Source organism: Nomascus leucogenys, chromosome 5, assembly GCF_006542625.1.
Source record: "Nomascus leucogenys isolate Asia chromosome 5, Asia_NLE_v1, whole genome shotgun sequence".
NCBI classification, from domain to species: Eukaryota; Metazoa; Chordata; class Mammalia; order Primates; family Hylobatidae; genus Nomascus; species Nomascus leucogenys.
Genome location: NC_044385.1, coordinates 55,197,289 through 55,208,396, shown reverse-complemented (window position 1 = coordinate 55,208,396; position 11,108 = coordinate 55,197,289).

The window sequence follows — 11,108 nt, the reverse complement described above, 5'->3', positions numbered from 1 at the left end:
CACAGCAGTCAGTAGAAGAACCCCACAGCCCTGCTGCTACACCAGACCCATCTTCTCCCAACCCACCCTGCCCCCTCCCCCAGCCCCATCTTCCTCAACCCCCTCCTCCCTCCACCCTAGAGCCACCAGATTCCTGGAAAGCCCCAGTGCTTCCTCTGGGTTCCCAAGGCCCTGCACCTGTGTGGCACCAGGGCCTCCTCCCTGAAGCAACAGTTCGCCTCCCGTGGAGTGGGCATCGCAGATCCGCCCCCATTTCCTGCCTGTCCTTAATGTCCTCAGATGCTGGGATGGGACTTTTCTAGTCTGTTTTCCCCTGGCAGCAGTGGGGACTTGATCTCCCTCCACGTCATGTGGCCACAGCCCGTGACTCCATCCCCGTTAAGTGAACCAACACCAAATTGAGGAAGATCCCGTGCCGATCTGCACACTGATCTGTTGCAAGTCTTGCTCATCAGGGTTCCTAGAGGCAGCCACCTGGGCTGTGGCAGGGAAAGAACTGGGTGTGTCGGGGAAACAGGAAAGGGGATATGTGGCAGACAGAGCTTGGGATGGGATGGGACCCAGGGTGCCTGGGAGAGACCTCTCACCAGAGGTCAGGAACCTAGATGCTAACCCTGGCCCTGCTACTGTGCTGCTGTGTGACCTTGGGCATGTTACCCAACTGCATGCATCTCCTCTGTCATACTCAGGCTGAACAGCATAGCCTCGCGGCCGTACACTTGGGCTCTCGACCTCCCTGTCTCACCCTCCTGCAGGGTGGCCTCTCCGCCATCAGGAGAGGGGAAGCCCACAGAGCCACAGTGAGCAGTGCTGGAGGGGTGGGCACTTGGCAGAAAACCCAGCAAGGTGTTTTAGCAGCAACAGGACAATAGAGCGGCTTAGCGCTGGGAGCTTATTCTGCTTATTTTCCCATCTGTGTGTCGGGACATGCCAGGGCTGGGTGTCTACATTTCAGTAAGCCTCTTGCTACAATAGCATTCTCAGCAGCTTCAGTCACTTAGAACACAGCGGTAATCCGCTCAGGAAGAGCCCAGCCCTCGCCGCAGCAGCCCGGGGGGCCGTATTTGGGGCAGGACGCCTGCCTGCCTCTGCAGCCACTCCTATTGCCTGCCTGCCTCTCTTTCCTTGTCCAGTGTGTCACCTTCAGATGCCCTACAGGCCCCCCAACAAGGGCGGGTCAGTGGGAGCACTGATGGGTCCCTCTCAGCTGAAGGGAATTCGGTTAGACACAAGGAAGAATGTCCCAGTGTTGGGGTGGCGAGTAAAGAGGAAGGTGGTTTCTTTTCCCTAAACAGTTTTAAAAATATTAGCTATTCTTCTATCTGAGGTACAATCAGGTGAGTTTGGCCTGGGGGCAGGGAGATGGCCACGGAGCCCCTGGAAAGGAGTTAAGTGGGGCTGGGCTTGAGGGAGGGAGGGCTACAGCAAAGACATGGGTGAGGAGAAGCTCTGGAGACAGCTCCCCCAAGGGGAAACAGTTCCCCTTCCCCCTTGAGGTAACTGACCAGACTGGGAGTTCTGAGTCCTGGCTGTAGGGGCTGCCAGATTCTAGAAGCCTCTCTGACCCCCAGGTTCCTTTTCTGTCACACAGTTTTTTTTTTTTTTTTTTTTTTTTTTTTTGAGACAGAGTCTCGCTTTGTCGCCCAGGCTGGAGTGCAGTGGCGCAGTCTCGGCTCACTGCAAGCTCCGCCTCCCGGGTTCACGCCATTCTCCTGCCTCAGCCTCTCCGAGTAGCTGGGACTACAGGCGCCCGCCACCACGCCCGGCTAATTTTTTGTATTTTTTAGTAGAGACGGGGTTTCACCGTGGTCTCGATCTCCTGACCTCGTGATCCGCCCGCCTCGGCCTCCCAAAGTGCTGGGATTACAAGCGTGAGCCACCGTGCCCGGCCTGTCACACAGTTTTTGAGTAACTATAAAACATCTCTGGGCTGGGTGCGGTGGCTGACACTTGTAATCCTAGCACTTTGGGAGGCTGAGGCAGGAGGATCGCTTGAACCCAGGAGTTTGAGACCAGCCTGGGCAACATAGCAAGACCCCATCTCTACAAAAATTAAAAAAAAATTAGTCAGGCATGGTGGTACACGTCTGTAGTCCCAGCTATTTGGGAGGCTGAGGTGGGAGGATCGCTTAAGCCCGGGACGTTGAGGCTGCAGTGAGCTGCGATCAAACCACTACACTCCAGCCTGGGCAACAGAGCAAGACCCTGTTCTCCCTCACCGCTCCCCCTCAGAAAAGTCTCTGATCTGGCACTCAGCATTTGATACTATTCACCCCTCCTTCCATTTTGAAATGTTCTTCCTTAATTATTGAAAGCAACATTCTTCAGGCTCTCTTGCATCTTCCATAGGAATTAGGAATCTTCTATTTGCAGGAAAGAGAAAACATCTCTACCTAACAGGCTAAAAAATACAGGACATCTATTCATTCACAAATGGTTCTGGCAAGGACTGATGGAGCCACTCAGGGATGCCACATAGGGCTAGTTCTTTCTTTCTGCCCCTCTGTCTTCCTCAGGCTTGTACTCCCTCCCAGGCTGCTGCTCTTGGTGCCACCTGCCTTTTCCTTCACACACTGATAGAAAGAGCTTCTTGTCCCAGGATGTCATTCAAAAGCCCTGTAAGTCTCTGGTTGGCAAAACTTAGGAGACGTGTCCCCCTCGAATCAATCATGATACCATGTGCTCCATTCCACAGCCAGAGATCCCTTCTGTCCCCAGAGTTGCCAGGATCTTCCAAATGAAAATAGGAGCTGCTGAGGTGGGGAAAGGGATTGGCCACTGGGGAGACCTCAACACATACCCTTGCCCTGACCCCTCCCACCTCTAGTTCTCTTCCTGCTGGCCTCAGCCTCCCTCTCCACACTGGTTCCCCCGGCATCCAGAGTCCCTCCCCGGCTGCAAGACCATGCCCCTGTGGCTGACTCCCTCCTCGTCCACACTGAAGCCCTGACTCTCTTCCAACATCCTGTCCTGTATCTTGATCTGTTCATGAAGCATTTCTACTTGATGTCCTCAAATTCACCCTCATATAAAAAGAGCTAATGATCCTTTCCCTGACATCACACGCCCGCCCCCGACACACAAACACACACACACACACATTGCTTGACTCGCCAGTTATTCCCATGTTGGGCTGGTCCTTCTCCTTTACCCCCAACATCACATCCTGCAGGACACCCTGGCAGGTCTCCGTTGTGTCTACAGTTAGTTACCTTAAGCCTGAGCCATAGAAGCATACTCCCCTAGTCTACAAAAATTAAAAGAAAAATTAGTCTACCCTTCAGTCCCAGACATGCTCCCAGTCTCCTCCTCACTTGGATGTCAGCCTTCCTGAAAAGCCACTGCTTCCTGTCCCCCCTCCCTCAAACACCCTCAGTGACTCCCCATCTCTCACATGACCACATTGACCTCCCTTCGCCTGGCATTTGAAGCTCTTTGAGAACCAGCCTCCTCTAACTTGATGGGCTTCGCTCTGCCGTCTGGTACAGATGTCTGTCTGGTTCACCATATACCTGGAAAGACCCTGAGCCTTCCTGCCTCTTCACTCCCCTGTAGCTTCCCAAAGGCCCCCATGCTCCTGGCAGCCTTCCCTGACCACCACAGCCCCACAATCTCTCTGTCACTGTCTGGGTCAGTTGCCTGGCCCTCAGAGTCACTGCCCAGCCTCCCATTTTTGTGTGTAGAACTGTCTGCCTTTGTATTCCCAACTGCATCCAAAGCCCCTTGAGATCAGAGTCGCTGTCCTCAAATGCCTTGGGGGAGCCTGTTCTTGGTAGAAATGAACTCCTACACATGGAAGCACCTTGCACCATTCTGAGTTCTGAGAGGGCAGAAAGGGTGGTTTGGTGTTTTACCAGGGAGGAGGTCAGGAGCAGGACCATTGAAAGAAACTGCAGACATCAGAGCCTCCTCAGGGAGGGCACAGTTGTTAAGGGCAGCCTGCTTACAGGACAGAGCCACAACCTGGCATCAGAAGACACCAGCTACGACCAGGCATGGTGGCTCACGCCTGTAACCCCACCACTTTGGGAGGCTGAAGCGGGCGGATCACCTGAGGTCCGGAGTTCCAGACCAATCTGACCAACATGGAGGAACCCAATCTCTACTAAAAATACAAAATTAGCCGTGTGTGGTGGCACATGCCTGTAATCCCAGCTACTCGGGAGGCTGAGGCAGGAGAATCACTTGAACCCAGGAGGCAGAGTTTGCAGTGAACCGAGATCAGGCCATTGCACTCCAGCCTGGGCAACAAAAGTGAAACTCTGTCTCAAAAAAAAAAGGAAGAAGAAGAAGGGGGAAGAGGAGAAGGAGAAGGAGAGGGAGGCAAAGGAGAAGGAGAAGAAGAAGAAGGAGGAGGAGGAAAAGAAGGAGAAGGAGAAGAAGGAGAAGAAGAAGGAGGAGGAGAAGGAAAAGAAGGAGAAGAAGAAGGAGAAAGAGAAGGGAGACGAAGGAGAAGAAGAAGAAGGAGGAGGAGGAGGAGGAGGAGAAGAAGAAGACACCAGCTACTATCCCAGCCACCCTGCTCACCAGCTGTGGGATCTTGGAAAAGTCACTTAGCCTCTCTGAGCTTTGGTTTCCTCACCTTGATAAAGGGGTATTATGTTACCTGCTCTGCCTGCATCCCTGGGCTGTTGGAGGAGCACATAAGGCAATGTGCATGGAAGGGCTTTGCAAAACTCTGCAAATAGACTGGCCAAGGAGTGTTTATCCAGGGTCCTGGCCTCAGTCTGGCCTGACGGTGGGAGAGGAGAAAGGGCAAGAAGGAAGCCTGGCCTGCCCCCAGCGGGAGGCTCTGCGCCCGTCTGGCCCTCAGCAGGCCATGAGGAGAACAGGAGGTGATCAAAGGCCAGGGTTGTAAACAGCAGGGGAGGGCACCTCTCCCCAGGCAGGGGGACCTGCGGACCAGCTCCATCTGACACCCTCCTGGCCGCCAGCAGGGCCTTCCTGCCCTCTAGTGGACATAGTTAGGAGGTGCACCCACTTCTGAAGCCAAGCTGCCTGAGCGCTGCCTGGCCTAACAGCAGCAAGATCTACAGATTGCAGAATGCCATCTGGCACCAACAACTGTGGCATGAACTTTGTTATCTTTTGGAATTCTCAACAACCTTTCAAGGTTGGCATTATTATTCTCATCTTACAAAGGTGGATCCTAAGGCTCAGAGGGTATGGAATCACTCAAAGCCATAATGGTGGGGCTGTGCTTCCTCTCCGCACCAGAGGGTGTGTGGAGGGGGGGTCTGAGTCCCTCTAGGCCAGGTCTCATGGAGCTGGGGGAGCAGAGGATGTGGGCTCATTGTCAGGAAAGCCAGGCACGGTGGCTGATGCCTATAATCCCAGCACTTTTGAGAGGCGAGGCCGAGGCAGGAGGATAGCTTATGCCCAGGAGTTTGAGACCAGCCTGGACAACATAGTGAGACCCCGTCTCAAAATAAAAAAAAAGAGAAAAAAGAAAGAAAGAAAAGAAAAGAAGGACAGCTGGTGTTCTGGCAAAGGCTTCCTGAAAAACCCACCCCCTTCCCCTCTGTCTGTCTGCAGCTTGAACTTCCCTTCCAACATGGGGGCCGAACTTGTGGCCCATGACCCTTATCCTCTGAGGTGGGGTTGGCAAGCTTTTCTGTAAAGGGCGGGATAATAAACATTTTAAGCTTTGTGGGCCCTGTGGTTTCTGTTGCAGCTACTCAACTCTGCCGTTGTAGCAGGAAGCAGTCATAGATAATGCATAAGTGAATGAGCACGGCAGTGTTCCAATAAAACTTTATTTATAAACACTAGAATTTGAGTTTTTATATAATTGTCATGTGTCATGAAAGATTGTTTTTCTTTTTGGATTTTTTTTTTCAGCCATGTAAGAAAGTAAAAACCATTCTTAGCTTTCAGGCTAAAAACAGAGGCAGGTCGTGATTTCCTGATCCTTGCCCTAAGATGCAGGAGTCCATCTCTAAAGTATTGATACTTCAGCTCCTCTCGTGTGACTGTTTCAAGTCCCTTTCCCTTGTTCCATTTCTTCTTCCAGTGCCCTCTGTGATGCCAGAACCCAAGGTCCTGCCCTCAAATCTCTGTCCTCCCTTCCAGGGGACTTTTCATTCCACTGTCACAGTCGGCCGCAGGAAGTGCCAGCACATGCCCCTTTGCCTTCACTCCTCAGCCACAAAGACTTTTCCAACCACCGACGACTCACCCATCCTTCAGCTTGCCTCACACCTCACCTCAACATCTGTGTGTTTTAAGAGCCATTTGCTCTTAAAACAGTGGCTCACACCTGTAATCCCAACACTTTGGGAGGCCAAGGCAGGTGGATCACCTGAGGTCAGGAGTTCAAGACCAGCCTGGCCAACATGGTGAAACCCCATCTCTACTAAAAATACAAAAAAAATTAGCCAGGCCTGGTGGTGGATGCCTGTAACCCCAGCTACTTGGGAGGCTGAAGCATGAGAATCGCTTGAACCCGGGAGGTGGAGGTTGCAGTGAGCCAGGGTTGTGCTATTGCACTCCAGCCTGGGTAACAGAGTGAGACTCTGTCTCAGAAAAAAAAGAAAAAGGAGCTATTTGCCTTCTCCAAACCCTCAGGACAGACGTGGCACGCTAGAGAAAGCAGACTGGTTTTGCCACCACCACTCTAATTTGGATCTAAATCCTGACTCTCCCACCAGCGGGCATGTGATCTTTACCCTTTCCCTCTCTGGGCACTCATTGCGTCCATGTTTCATGCTAGTGTTGGAGAAGCAGTGTGGTGCTGTGATGTGGGCACTGAGTAAGTATCCAGGTGCCCCGGGGTCTGGTTTCAGCTCTGTGTTTTGTAGCCCTGAGACTTGAGGGAAGTTACAGGTGCTGGAGGGCTCGAGTCATTTGCATTTGCATCAGGATAGACCTGGATCTCAAAAGAGATCAACATTTGGGGCCTGGCATAGTGGCTCATGCCTGTAAACCCAGCACGTTGGGAGGCCGAGGCAGGTGGATCACTTGAGGTCAGGAGTTTGAGACTAGCCTGGCCAACATGGTGAAACCCTGTATCTACTAAAAAATACAAAAATTAGCCGGGCGTGGTGGCACGCGCCTGTAACCCCAGCTACTCAGGAGGCTGAGGCACGAGAATCACTTGAACCCGGAGGTGGAGGTTGCAATGAGCCGACATCGCACCACTGCACTTCAACCTGGGCAACAGAGCGAGACTCTTAAAAACAAAGAGAGATAAACATTTGGGAGTCAACAGAGTATAGATTAGGGTTATCCAATCTTTTTGCTTCCCTGGGCTACATTGGAGGAAGAACTGTCTTGGGCTACATATAAAATACACTAACAATAGCTGATGAGGTTTTAAAAATCTCATAATGTTTTAAGAAAGCTTATGAATTTGTATTAGGCCACATTCAAAGCCATCCTGAGCCACATGCAGCCCACGGGCTGCAGGCTGGACTAGCTTGCTATAGGTGGTCACGTAGCTGTGGCGAGGTTGTCATCACCCAGAGAGAAGTTGAGTACCAGGGACAGAGTCCTGAAATACGCACACAGGGACAGTCTTAACCCTTGGTGGCCAGGAGGTGGCAGTATATGTCACTAAGGTGTGTTCTGAGGGGCAGGAAAGGGGCACTCAGGAGAGAGAAGCAGATCTCCCAAACTTCAGATTTACCTCCTAGTTGAGTAGTGGTGCCTGGCACCTAGGTGGTGTGGAGAGTGAGGGATGAGGCAGGTGGAGATGAATCAGAGGGAAGTAGAAGTATGTGTAGCTTTCAACTAAAAACTCACTGGAGGCTAGGCTCTGCGGCTTACACCTGTAATCCCAGCAATTTGGGAGGCTGAGATGTGCAGATCGCCTGAATCCAGGTGTTCAAGACCTGCCTGGGCGACATGGTGAGACCATGTCTCTACAAAATTTTTTTTTTAAATTAGCCAGGTGTGGTGGTGTGTACCTGTGGTCCCAGCTACTTGGGACTTGGGAGGCTGAGGCAGGAGGATAGCTTGAGCCCAGGAGGGTGAGGCTGCAGTGAGCCATGTTCATACCACTGCACTCCAGCCTGGGCAACAGAACAAGATCTCCTGTCTCCAAACAAAAGCAAAAACAAAAACAAAAACCTCACTGGATGGGGATCAAGATGTTACATTGCGAGAAGCACTTAACTAGGAGCCCAAAGGGTAGGGTATCTAGGTTCAAATCCCAGTTCTACTGTTTACTAGCTGTGTAGCCTTGGGCAATCTATCTAACCTGTCTGTGTTTCAGTTTCTTTGACTATAAAACAGGGATAATGATAGTATCTATCTCCAAGGGTTGTGTGAGTATTAGATTTGTTGATATACGAAAAGTTTTTAGAACAGCACTTGGCACATATAATGTGCTTATAAATACTAGCTATTAATGTTATTATCTTTAAAATCATCCCTGAATGGGAAACCCTCCAAGTCCTTCTTTCCTATAAAGAGGACCCAAGATCTAAGTCTGGGACTCAGAAAGGTACCAGTCATGTAAGATCAGCTGTTGGGAGAAGGGTCCTGGCAGACATGTACCACACCATGCCATTCCAGGAGCCTCAGACTTCAGAGGCCATACCAATGGAAGGATAGGGTCACAGCCACATACCTCCTTACCCTGATGTTCTTTTCACCTGACCAGGGTTTAACACCTCCCTTTCTCCAGTGTCCAGGAGGAACTGGATCTAGAATAAATCTAAATGTGTGTGTGTGTGTTTGTGTGGTGTGTGGTGCAGGTGGATAGGGGTGAAGTCTCTCTTCTTCCCTCACCCCTCCAGTTTGTCCCTGATCCTGAAGTCAAATGGTGAAGTGGAAAGACCCCTAGGCTGGGCATTAGGTCACCCATGTTCCAGTCCTGGCTCTGTGACTTTGGGCAACTTACTTTCCCTCTCTTACCTCAGTTTCTCAAAGGTCCCTTCTAGCTGAGATATTTCATAATCTTTGAGTCAGCCTATGATTCTCCTCCCCAAGTCCTGCAGCTGCACCTCAGCCTCCTCTTCCACTGTCCTCTCCCTCATCACCACCTGCCAACTCCAGTGTCCTTGCAAAAGGCTGCTAGATCTAGAAATGGCTTAAATCATCTTTCGAGAGACAGAGAAAGAAAGAGAAGACAGACAGCCTCCCAATTTTCATTTCCCCTACAGCGATGCTTCTCAGGGATCAGTAGATGGGTCAAAGCTGCCAATTTAGCAAACGCCTGGGCCCCTGGGAATAGGAGTCTGAGAACAGGTAAGGGGCAGGCACTATGGAGGTCAGATGTTTCCACGCAGGCTGTAGTGGAGGGAGGTGGTGGGCTGAGCTCCAGCTCCTGGAACGCCTCCCAAGGTGATCATTTCCTGACCTTGCTGCTCAGAGCTCTGTGTCTGCCCCGGCCTGCAGCCCTCACCCTAGTGGGTGGGGAGGGGCCACAGCACACTGCTGGGCCCTGGTGGAAGATGTGAGTCCCTGGGAGCTGGGGGCCTCCTGCCTTGTGAGGCACTTAATATCTTGCGGTTGGGCTGGTGGCATCAGGGAGACCACCCTTCATTGCCAGAAACCAGGGCTCAAGATTTTCCCTCAAAAGTTCCTCTCCTCAGAACAAGCAGGGGTATGATCTGCTTTCATCTCCCTGGAGGTGCTGGGGGCCGAAGGAGAGTTGCGGTTCTGTCTGGCTCACTCTGATTTCTTATAAGCAACAGCTAGATGCATGGAGGATAAGCAGAGAAGCATTTCCTGGGCAGACAAAATCACGAAATGATGAAATGGTGGCTTGTTTCATAGTGTGGGTCACAGGTAGTCCTTTCTGGATTCAAGGAACTAAACCCACACCAATAACCCAGATGGGCTAGATAATTTGCAGGATCTGATGCAAAATGAAAACGCAAGGCTCCTTGTTGAAAAAGTATTAAGAATTTAAACAAGAGAACAATAAAGCATTAAAACATGCAGGAGGCCCTCTGAGTGTGGGGCCTTTCTGAGCACAGGCCCTGATAGACTGCATGACGCGTGCCCATTGAAGCCAGCCCTGCAGAGAACTATCATTTCTTAAGCACCTACTATGTGCCAAGTTTTTTATTTAATTAAATTAATTAATGAATTTATTTTTTGAGACAGAATCTCACTCTGTCACCCAGGCTGGAGTTCAGTGGCACAATCACGGCTCACTGCAGCCTTGACCTCCGAGGCTCAAGTGATCCTCCCACCTCAGCTTCCCATGTAGCTGGGACTACAGACACGTGCCATCATGCCTGGCTAATTTTTAAATTTTTTGTAGGGACAGAGTCTCACCATGTTGCCCAGACTGGTCCTGAATTCCTGGGCTCAAGTGATCCTCCCCATTCAGCTTACCAAAGTGCTGGGATTACACGCATGAGCCACCACATGTGGTCTGTGCTAGATGTTTTATACGCATTATCTCATTTAATTATCAAACAACCTTAGACAAAGGTATGACGAGGTTCTCTTTGTGGATGGCTTGCCCAAGGTCACATCTCCTCATGAGTAGCATCGGAATCCAGAGTCTTCCAAGGTCAGAGCCTATGTCCTCTCTTGAGCAGCGCTGCCTCTGATTCAGAGTCTTTGGGGGCTGCCAGGAAGCAGGCATGCACCAAAGGATGGGCACACTGAGGTGTGGCAGAGACGCCCTCCCGAGTTTGACTTGCCTCATGCTGGGCTGCTGGCATCCCTCCCTGGGTCTGGAATCTCCCTGGGTCTGGAGCTGTTCCAAAAGGCACACATGCTTGGGACTCAGACCTGGATGCTCTGCCTCACACTGAGTGACTAGGAAAGTCACATAACCTCTGTGAGCCTCAGTTTGCTCATCTGTAAAACTGGCTAACAATAGCGACTTCATGTTGTCCTGAAGATTCACTGTAGTCTGGTATATAAGGTGCCTGACACACAGTAGGTGCATGGCAAAGCCCGTTCTCCTCAGGACAGCACACCACTGCCCTCTCCCTGCCCCCGCCCTCTCTCCTCAGTAAGCCCCACCCCACCTGCGCCTGCTGCTTTTGAAGCACCTCAAATTCACTGTCCCTAGGGCTTCTCCCCGAGGCCGCACTGGTAAGGGAGAGCTCCTGGCTGCCTCTCCCTGAAATCACACTTTGAGTTCCAAGATTCATTGCTAATCACACCAGGGAGAGTTCAATTACAATGCCAAGGGTGGG